Consider the following 12,462-nt stretch of genomic DNA (forward strand, 5'->3'; position numbering starts at 1 on the left):
AAGATTCGAATTAGGATAAGTGACTTTATTACAAAAAAACAATTTAATATCTATAGAGATATTTTACAAAATAATCAACTAATTAATATTAATAGAGACATTTCACCTTATTTTAAAAATGAGTTTTATTTCTATCTAATCTTACTATACTTACAAAAAATATTTAAAAAAATAATCTTTACAAAAATATATATAATATATAATATATGGAAATAATTTATATAAAAAATATTTACAAAAATTCAATAAGTATAAAAATGTATACAGAAATAATTTATACAGAAGTATTTACAAAGAAATAATTTATAGTAAAATATATTTACAAAAATATATACAGGAGTATTTACAAAAAACTAACTATCTAGTTCTGCTTCGAGTTCCTCCCTATAAAATTCAAATTTATTAATTAAAAAATAATTAATATATATATATATATATATATATATATATTTATATACTCACTCTATAGAACAGTGTCCATGAGCTAGGGTGTGTACTTTGTCTTCAAGTATAACCCTTTTATCATCAAAACTGTTATAAGTAGTATGTTTTGGTCGGTTCTGTGCCCCCCGCAAATCCAGGAGATCCAGGTACTCCGCCCTCCCTATCGTGCACGTGCCATAACCAGCCATGCCTATGGCTGCCGTACCCGGCCATCCCCCTCCATGCCGTGCCCGACCATGCCCCCTCCCATCCATTCCTATCCACTACATGACCCCCCCCCCCCCCCGAAAATTATAAGTTGTCGAATTCAATATACTCAATACGATTTAGTTAAAAATTTACGGATATTTAAAATCATGTGCAGAATACATTCATTTTGAAAACAGTGTATTTAGTTAATTTTAGTTTATTGAGAGTTAGTAGCCGATTAATAATATAATATATAACATAAATAAGTAATTATTGATGAGGTCTCATTATCTTTTATAGATGTGAAAAATGAAAGTGTCACGTATACTTTCATATTTCATCTATAACATTTCAATACAGCTATTAACTCTACAACGATTTAAAAGTTATGGTAAACAAAACGATTAAGATACCTAATCACATATCTATGTTATACATTATCACCTACAGTATTATTATTATAACAACTTGACATTTCTATAGCACCTTGTTGTTATTAGTTATATATTAATATATAAATAATAATATAACGATGGTGCATCTTCGCAAACTATTATTATAATAAATTATTCATTATATTTTCGTATTTTCATTTACCTATATCAGAAATCAATAATCCTACAGTTATCAATAATCAGTCAGTACCTATGTCTCCAAACTTATACTACACAGTACATAAATGAATATAGTTAAGTCTTTTATTAGGAATATCAAACACATTTTCCTTGTTATATATTTTTCTTTATTTCGTTTTAAATTATATTAGGCATAATGATCAAAATCATTATCATACTTAGTAAGTATGATAAATAAAAAATAACGTTCTATTTTACCCCCCCCCCCCCCACCTTATACATGTAATCGCAGCAAGCATAACAAACACAGGTCTACTTGATATATACTATGTATATAGTAAAAAAATTAAAACATTATATATTTAACTACTTAAAATAAATGGAAATATTTTTATAGTAAATGGTTAAATTTCATCTCTTAGTTTAAAATATTATCATATACTATCCCATACCTAATATTATAAGCTATTATTATAATAGATGATTCATTATATTTTAATTTATTGAAATAATATTAAGTATAGTATTAATAGTATTATATTACACGATATGCTCAAAATTGCTCTACTTTATAAATTAAAATAAATATACCTACAATAATATATCATTGTTTGAACAGCCCAGCTAGTTGTTTTAACTGGATTAATCTTATTTTGACGTGGTAAGTAGATATGAAATATTTTAGCAATTCAAAATGTTATTATTACTTAAATACATATCGCCATACAATAACTTGTAGTGAATAAATATATGAATAATTTTACCGTGAAATTTATTTCATATGTTTTCAATAGGTAGCAATATTAGACTATCATTTCTAATGTATCATATAATTAATGCACATAGGTAGTTTACTAAATATATTAATCGTTTCTCAAGCTCGTTATTATACCATGGGTACATAATTGTTTTTTTTTTTATATTCGTTCTAGCTCATAACGTGTAGGTAATCATCAATAGAGTTGTATGATATTTATTCCAAGGTGTATTTTAAATAAAACACATATATCGTGGATCATATATTAAACAGGCATGATAAAATCATAATATAATATATTAATTAATAAATATTGTAGTCAAATCCAATGTATGATTTAATATAGTATTATTTATACAGTTAAATTCTGATATACTTAATATGATATTTTAATTAAAAATATAATAATATGTTGGTATTGAAAATCGGGTATAGAATAATTAATTTTACTTCATGGAAGGTTAGCAACTAATGTACTACTTCCCCCCCCCCCTTCATAACAAAAATTAAACTTATATTGAAATCGGTTTCATTAGGCTCTGTGACAATAGGAACAGTTTATGATTATCTATATCTATGTGTTGTTGTTTATCGTACTGCAATCACAGCTGTGGGCTGATCATATTACCTACTCATCTATTTTTAGTACTCAGAGGCGATGAAAAACGATCTTCACGATGATCATTACGCATGCGCAATTTTACTTATTTAATAGTCGCGTGCATTTGCGTATTTACGTGTGTGTGTGTGTAATTCATGTACACAAGTAACAATTCAGAGGCGACGTTACATGGTGCCTCTCCGACGTCATCGGAATATTGCCGCCGGCTGAAATATGAGGGTTTGTTTACGTGATAATTATTTCGTACATTTCTTATCTGTTTATCACTATTTTTGATAATAAACGCGGAATAATATTAAGGTGGGTTTACACGAGACGTGAGCCACGATCGTGGCTTGTGGAATCGTGGTTCACACTCTGTGTAAACAGACAATTCGTAATTCACGATCGTGGTATTGTTATTCACGATTCTGTCACGACTGGTTCGTACAATATCAAACCTTGTTAGATATTTCAGTCGTGAAAGTTCAGTCACGGTGTACAATATAATGCATATTTATTTTTTAAATATTTATTGTTATTAAAATATATTATATATAATATAATATACAGGTAGGTAAATAATTATTTAATTTGAAAAGTACAAAAAGCATACGATATGAGTGGAAATAAGAATGTTATGAAAATGAACGATGAACAGACAATGAATTTCATAGATTATTACGAAAAGGAAGAAGTTTTATGGAACACAAAATTACAGGCATATCGAAATAGAGATGCTAGAGTCGAAGCTGTGAAAAGAATAGTATCAGCCATGAATATTGAAGGTTTGTTATTTTTCATTAATAAATATATTATATATATAATTAGTGACTAAAACGGAATGACGCATTAAAAATAGATTTTCAACAAATAATACAACCGGACATATTCATTTTTTATAGATAGATTAACAAATTCAATATTATATTTACTACTAATATATATATATTTATTTCAACTGATGAAAACAACTATTTTATTTTTTAAGGTTTTGGACCTGATCATGTGATAAGTAAATTTAAAAATTTAAGGAGTTCATATTGCCAAGAACTGAAAAAAATTGCAACTAGTGAAAAATCAGGAGCATCTGTAGAAGATATTTATGTACCACATGTAATCTGGTTTAGTAAAATGGATTCATTTTTAAAACCATATGTGACTATGAGAGATACATGCTCAAATTATGTAAGTATATTTAAATTTCTATTTATATAATGTATTACAAAATATAAAAATTGTATAAATAAATTATAAAAATATAAAAATTTATTTAATTAACTTCCACTGCCATGGAACAGCTCCTTCTCCGTTGAAATATGCACAATAGTCATCTCTAATTTTCTTAGCGTCTGTGCAGGCATTTCTGTTATTTGTTGGCACAAGTTTTGTCAAGCAACTTTGGTTTTGTCTCCATGTTCCATTTATGATTTCATAGTTGTAATCTTCATGGTCAATAAGACCCGGTGGTAAATAGGCTTGACTTGTTTTTCGTAACCAGTTATGTATTGCACAACATGCAAGAACAATCTTATCTACTTTATCAGCTATCAAGGGGATTTGTTTTTCAAAAATTCTGAATTTACTCACAAGTATTCCAAAAGCATTTTCTGATATTCGTCTAGCTCTGGACAATCTATAATTGAAAATTGCTTGTTCTCTTGTTAAGTTTCTTCTGCTATATGGTTTCAACAGATAGGTTTTGAGCGGGAAAGCATCATCAGCTACAATAACAGCATTTTCGGGGGTATTAAGTGTATTATTTTCCAATGCTTCAAACAAAGAACTTTCTCGAAATACACCAGCATCTGATGCTTTTCCATTTGCACCAACATCAATATACGTAAAACAGTAATTGTGGTCAACTAATGCTAATAATATAATGCTATATTGATGTTTGTAGTTGTAATACTCTGTTCCACTTTTAGGTGGTGCTTTAATTAGTATGTGTTTCCCATCCATTGCTCCGATACATCTAGGAAAGTTCCATCTATTTTGAAAGTTTTGTTCAATTTCATCCCACAACTTTCTTGTACTTGGTACCTAAGATGAAATATATTTTTCAGGTAACATCAAAAGAAAATAATAGTAAATATAATGAAAATACTGATCGTAAAAATCAAATTGTGAATGAGTTAAATGAAAGTTTTCAAGTACACGTCAGTGATAATGAAGTAGAATTAAATTTAACAAAACTCGTTCCAAGTACTTCTGCTAATAGTAATAATAACAATACACCTATTAAAAAAAAAGTGTTTAAAAGTCCTCGAAAAAGAGATTGGAACAGAAAATTAGAAACTTTAAGATCGAGCTCTAATGAAACTGACACTGTTTTAGCTGCTGTAAAACAATTGGATAGTATTGCTGAAAGAGCTCAAAAATTAAGTAAAAAAGAAGACAGTTTTGATCAGTTTGGTAAATATATAGCATCGGTATTAAGAGACCTACCACTTAAAAAAGCATGCTTATTACAACAAAATATAACCAACATGATTATGAATGAAATAATAGAAAATAATAATGCAAATGTATTACACGAACAACAAAGATCTTCTAGTACAAATACGTATACAAGTGATTTTGGATCACCTGCAATGTTTGAAGAACTGTTATCAGAAAGTCCATTCACGGAGGCCGAAGATAGCAATTATATGATTACAGATTTATCAAATTCAGAAATGTAAATTGTTTTATATATTATTCTTGTTAATGTTAATAAGTATTAAGTATGTAAAAAAAAGGAGTTGTTATTTTTTTTTTAGTTTTTTTTTGTTAAAATTTGTTTGCAATTAAAATATGTATGCAAAAAATTGAAAATAAAGTATTTAAAAATCTTAATTTGAAAAATAGGTGTGTATTTAAATATTTTTTTAACTTACTTCAATAAATTCTGCAAGAGCTGCGTATATTTCAGTACAAACTTCAGGTAGAAATTTACTAATGGTACTTTTAGGAACTCTAAAAAAATATTCCAAGCTTTTAAACGAATCGCCCGTAGCTAAGTAGCGAAGTGTTATTTTGAGTTTAGTATCTGCTGGTATAGCTTCCCTCATTGTTGTATTCAATTTTTATATATTAAATTGAATTTTATTTAATAAAAAGTCAAAGTGGGTATCTGATAATCTTAAAATGTTTTTAAAATCTTCCGGATTTTCATTTCGTAATTCACGGGAAATAAACGTAGAGCCTCCATTATTGTTCCGTCTTTGAATCCACTGCCTTACCCACCATCTTCTTTTCCTTCTTCTTTTTAACTTAAATTTGTCAATTTCTGTTAATCGCCGTTTTAGTTGTTTAGCCAATACACCGGACAAAACAGCACATGCTTCCGCCACTAACGATTCCATCTTACTGAATGAGAATTGCGTTCACGTGTAAACACCTTCACGATTCATGTGTTTCTTTTTGAAACCACGCTCGTGAGTCACGATTCACAAGTTCGTGAAATACGATCGTGGCTCACGTCTCGTGTAAACCCACCTTTATACAATAGTAAAATAAATGATAATTCATATAATTAAACTTCCTAAACAAGATTATTTTTTCAAATAAAACCATAAATACGTCAAAAATTGTTGGTGAGATGTGTGCTATGGTGTGGCTAATGGTGAGCTATGAATTATACTTTTAGAGTATTATTTACTATAAAATTTTAGGTGAGGTACCGCCTCACTTGCCTTACCCTCAAAACCGCTACTGGTATGCCAGTAAGATTCTCATTGTATGCTCAACCAGCTAGTCTACGATATGCTATCACGTACGTATCCGACCGTGCTCGACCTGGCCCCTCCCCTCTAACACTTTTATAATGATGTTTTCCTTTAATTATTATTATTAGTATTATTCGATGTTCCTTGTGATATGTATTAATATATTTTTACCGTAACTCTCGACAATTAGATTAGAACACTCGTACCTATACATGTAACATTTGAGCGAAATCAAAGCTCGTGGAGACATGTAGTGAAATATGCTACGTTCGTTATGATATAGATAGTAATAACATAATAACGTCATTAGAGCTAATTCCTACTTTCCATGTACATGACTATATTATGTAAATATAAGTATTTTATACCAAACCATTCTACATTTCTACACATCTATTTCACATATATATTTAATATTTTGTAATGTGAGAAAATTCCAATCATCATCACGGTCACTGACGTCGTCGCCGCCATCGCCACTACCAACACCTCATTTCGATCAAATACAATATATACCTACTTATCACTCGATATTATAATTGTTTGTAGAATTGTGTGTGACTAAAAATCTATTAGCTCTATTCGTATGTATTCATCATATTAAATACATGAAATGGCTCTTAATCGTTTTGTCAAAAAACGTGTTGATGATAACGATCGGGTCAGTACGCGTACGTACGGTCATTACGTACTACGCGCATGATATTATAATTGTTTAGGTAATTGAGTGCAACTAAAATTCTATTAGCTATACCGTGTATATTCATCCATCATATTAAACAACGTAGCAAGTGAGTTGAGATGGTTATAGTTATTAGAAAATAATAATAATATGAAAAAATATTTTTAAGTAATAATATTTAATTTATTTCATATATACATATCAAATCACCGAACATGACGTAACAACTATTCGAAAGTTATATTAAATGCCCTCCCTCGCCGGCCCTTGAACAATAAATTGAGATCTTTCAGATCCCTATGATTGAACTCTAAAATTTCTTCATCAGTGAGCTCAATGGACCGCGGGAGATATACCTCGAGCGACTCCCCCTTTTCGCCGGTTAACGTGCACAGTACCGTCCTCCCATACTGCGTGTCTTTGTTCTGCATCTTGGTAATAGGATAAGGCATGTCGACGATTAAATCTCCGACCGAGATAAACTTTACATTGCACTGCGCTGTTAAACTTTTCTTCAACGAATCCATGACGTATAGCCTATAAACAGATTTTATAATCATTACAGGCAAAGTGTATGACGACTAAGTACTCTACTAGGTTTGTCTATAACTCGTTTATAATATTATAATAATAATTATTATTATTATTTAGATTTCTAGTTTTGAGAAAAATCATTTTTAAGTTTCTATTTTTAACTGAGAACGTTATTTTTAAGTTAACAAAACAGAAAACATAATACTGGTAGAAATCTGTGACGGCTAATTTAATTATGATATCATTTGCGATAGCATATATTTAGTACCTAATGAAAAATTTTCCGGTTCTGATGATATATCAAACATAGAAGTATCAAATTTTGAGTTATAACAAATAACTAAGTTATATAATGCGTAATATTATGTAAATATCTAATGAATACTCACTCAAGTTATCGAGTTGTAGGTGATTTGCTGTAATATGCTTTTGCTATAACGATCAGTATTCAGCTTTCGTAGTCGTCGAAGTCGTGTTGGAGGTTTCCGTTTTTATAGCTGATTCTTCTCAATTGCTCGGTAGACGGTGGACGACTGATACTAAATGTATCGTTATCGGCTATATTTAAGTGATTCAAAATTCCCTTCCTCAGAAATAGCTGATGTCCCTATATATGCAAGACACTTTCCACCATTTGCAGGTGATCGCTAACTTTCTATATTTAAAATACTATGACGAATGACGATGACAACGACAAGAACAACAACAAAGTCATTGTCACCATAAGGTGCGAAATGCCCGAACATATCACTCAATTAGCGCTAACAATCTGTTTTCTATAATATTTCATACCACACATAAATTCGAAATATATAACATAGTATATAATATATAATATCTATTATATCTCCAATGTATTCCTTATACATACGTTTTAACAGCATATCGAAACAATATGAGTTGTAGAAATCACACACGTTTTTAGGAATAACGAGGGGCGGCGTCGCGGTGAGGGTGTTAGACCTTCCCGGCACTCTATTCTATGATAATGCTAGGGATAACGATGACAATTATGCGTGGCTTGATCACCGCCGATAATTTTTTGCGAGAGCCCCAGCAGTTATTAAATATATCTACATGTCTTATAAATGAGATAAATGTTTAACTGGAAACATATTTAATGTTGAAAATTTGGTTATAAAATGTCAGTTCATTTGTTGTATATTCCTCAGTATACTTCACTAATATATTACACTAGTAAGACTAATATATAAGATAAATCGGATTTCGATGATAGTAGAAAAATATATAATAATTTTAAACATTGTCAATATTTTCAGTGTAATAGAATATACCATAAGATTTTACGATTATATTATAATAAGTTTTATAGAAATTGTTATAAATAAAATAGTTGTAATAAATGTATACACATTTCTTTAATAAAGTATATTATTACTGCACACTTCGATAATACAATAAATATATTTTTCCACTTCAGTTTACGTTATATTATTTCATTTAAGTATATATTTTATAAAATATTAACTCTATAATATATTTATATATTTATATATACTATATCTTTCATAATACATCGCGACTTATTATTATATATATATAATTTAAATATTAGAAAACTTATTTCCGTCATTGCCTCATTATATTATTGCTAATGGTCGTGTAATTTAAACACCGCTCTATATTATATTTTATTTTAGAATACATAGATAATTACGATTTAATAGGTTTAACCAGAAACATATTTAATGTTGAAAATTTGGGTATAAAATGACAGTTCAGTTGTTGTATATTCCTCAGTATACTTCACTAATATATTACACTAGTAAGACCTACCAAGGCAGACTTACAGTTAATATAATATAGATATTACAAATGGTGAAGAGGCGAGCAGAAGACAAGATGAGAACTGAACATAGTGCTGATAAAAGATCGAAGAGGCAATCAGAGGAGGAGTTCAACATGGTAACTTTACAGAATAATATAATATACGACTATGATGTAATCGATATAATCTTTTATCGAGATGTCTTAAAAATGAAACTACTATACTTACGAAAACAGTTTATTAATTACGGGGTTCAATATTTAAATATATACATCCTTTAACACAATTAAAATTATCAACTGAGCATATTAAGAAAATAAACCTAATCAAAATTATCGATTATTACATTTATATAATTCCAATATGTTAATCGAAATTCAAAGATTATTACATCTAAATAAAAGTATGGCATTCAAATTTTGCAAAACGTTAGTGACATCATCATTAACTATGTTATGTGATATTAATTTAATTGAAAATTTGATTGATAATAATTTTCAAGAAAAAGGTCGTATAAATGGGGATATTAATCGATGTACCTACATGTTGTTCATTTTATCATGATATCATTTATACTGAAAACTCTGTAAAAGATTTCAAATGGTGTTATCCATTGTTAACTATTCAACAATGTGAACAAATTATAAATAACTGTTTAATTAAAAAATATTTCTCTAGCATATAAGATTAATTGGATTTCGATGATAGCAGAAAAATATATAATAATTTTAAACATTGTCAATATTTTTAGTGTAATAGAATACCTATACCATAAGATTTTACGATTATATAATAAGTTTTATAGAAATTGTTATTAATAAAATAGTTGTAATAAATGTATACACATTTCTTTAATAAAGTATTATTGTTGTACACTTCGATAATACCTACAATAAATATATTTTTCCACTTCAGTTTACGTTATATTATTTCATTTAAGTATATATTTTATATATTTATATATACTATATCTTTCATATATATATTATTAATCAGTTGCTAACCTTCCATGAAGTAAAATTAACTATTCTATGCCCGATTTTCAATACCAACATATTATTATATTTTTAATTAAAATATCATATTGAGTATATCAGAATTTAACTGTATAAATAATACTATATTAAATCATACATTGGATTTGACTACAATATTTATTAATTAATATATTATATTATGATTTTATCATGCCTGTTTAATATATGATCCACGATATATGTGTTTTATTTAAAATACACCTTGGAATAAATATCATACAACTCTATTGATGATTACCTACACGTTATGAGCTAGAACGAATATAAAAAAAAAAACAATTATGTACCCATGGTATAATAACGAGCTTGAGAAACGATTAATATATTTAGTAAACTACCTATGTGCATTAATTATATGATACATTAGAAATGATAGTCTAATATTGCTACCTATTGAAAACATATGAAATAAATTTCACGGTAAAATTATTCATATTATTTATTCACTACAAGTTATTGTATGGCGATATGTATTTAAGTAATAATAACATTTTGAATTGCTAAAATATTTCATATCTACTTACCACGTCAAAATAAGATTAATCCAGTTAAAACAACTAGCTGGGCTGTTCAAACAATGATATATTATTGTAGGTATATTTATTTTAATTTATAAAGTAGAGCAATTTTGAGCATATCGTGTAATATAATACTATTAATACTATACTTAATATTATTTCAATAAATTAAAATATAATGAATCATCTGTTATAATAATAGCTTATAATATTAGGTATGGGATAGTATATGATAATATTTTAAACTAAGAGATGAAATTTAACCATTTACTATAAAAATATTTCCATTTATTTTAAGTAGTTAAATATATAATGTTTTAATTTTTTTACTATATACATAGTATATATCAAGTAGACCTGTGTTTGTTATGCTTGATGCGATTACATGTATAAGGTGGGGGGGGGGGGTAAAATAGAACGTTATTTTTTATTTATCATACTTACTAAGTATGATAATGATTTTGATCATTATGCCTAATATAATTTAAAACGAAATAAAGAAAAATATATAACAAGGAAAATGTGTTTGATATTCCTAATAAAAGACTTAACTATATTCATTTATGTACTGTGTAGTATAAGTTTGGAGACATAGGTACTGACTGATTATTGATAACTGTAGGATTATTGATTTCTGATATAGGTAAATGAAAATACGAAAATATAATGAATAATTTATTATAATAATAGTTTGCGAAGATGCACCATCGTTATATTATTATTTATATATTAATATATAACTAATAACAACAAGGTGCTATAGAAATGTCAAGTTGTTATAATATTAATACTGCAGGTGATAATGTATAACATAGATATGTGATTAGGTATCTTAATCGTTTTGTTTACCATAACTTTTAAATCGTTGTAGAGTTATAGCTGTATTGAAGTGTTATAGATGAAATATGAAAGTATACGTGACACTTTCATTTTTCACATCTAGAAAAGATAATGAGACCTCATCAATAATTACTTATTATGTATATATTATATTATTAATCGGCTACTAACTCTCAATAAACTAAAATTAACTAATACACTGTTTTCAAAATGAATGTATTCTGCACATGATTTTAAATATCCGTAAATTTTTAACTAAATCGTATTGAGTATATTGAATTCTACTACTTATAATTTTCGGGGGGGGGGGGGGTATCATGTAGTGGATAGGAATGGATGGGAGGGGGCATGTCCGTGCAGGTATTGGAAGCGAGGGGCAAGGCCGGGAACGGCATGGAGGGGCATGGCACGCGCACGATAGGGAGGGCGGAGTAATGGGATCCGTGGGATTTGCGGGGGATACAGAACCGACCAAAACATACTACTTATCAATGACAACAAAAATAACAGCTCAGCAATTGAAACAAATAAAATGAAAGACATATAAATAGGTAACTCTAATAACTCTATTAACAATGAACCAAAAAATATTAATAAACATGTCTGCATCTGTGTAGACAAACATTGCAATACAAGAGTATTATCAATAATAGTAGAACATGAAGTTATTGAAAAATACGCAATAATTGACACCGGATCTAATATTTCTTGCATAAATATGTCTTTAATTAATGATATAGAACTCGTTAAAAATGAGGAAGATATTGTTATAACAGGAGCAGATAA

General features: G+C 28.3%; 1 pseudogene; it reads right to left on the reverse strand.

The window, feature by feature from the left end:
• Positions 1-3,835: 3,835 nt before the first annotated feature.
• LOC114129510 (uncharacterized) lies at positions 3,836-5,913 on the reverse strand (annotated as a pseudogene).
• Positions 5,914-12,462: the final 6,549 nt, after the last annotated feature.

Source organism: Aphis gossypii, unplaced genomic scaffold (genome assembly GCF_020184175.1).
Source record: "Aphis gossypii isolate Hap1 unplaced genomic scaffold, ASM2018417v2 Contig00868, whole genome shotgun sequence".
Lineage (NCBI taxonomy): Eukaryota > Metazoa > Arthropoda > Insecta > Hemiptera > Aphididae > Aphis > Aphis gossypii.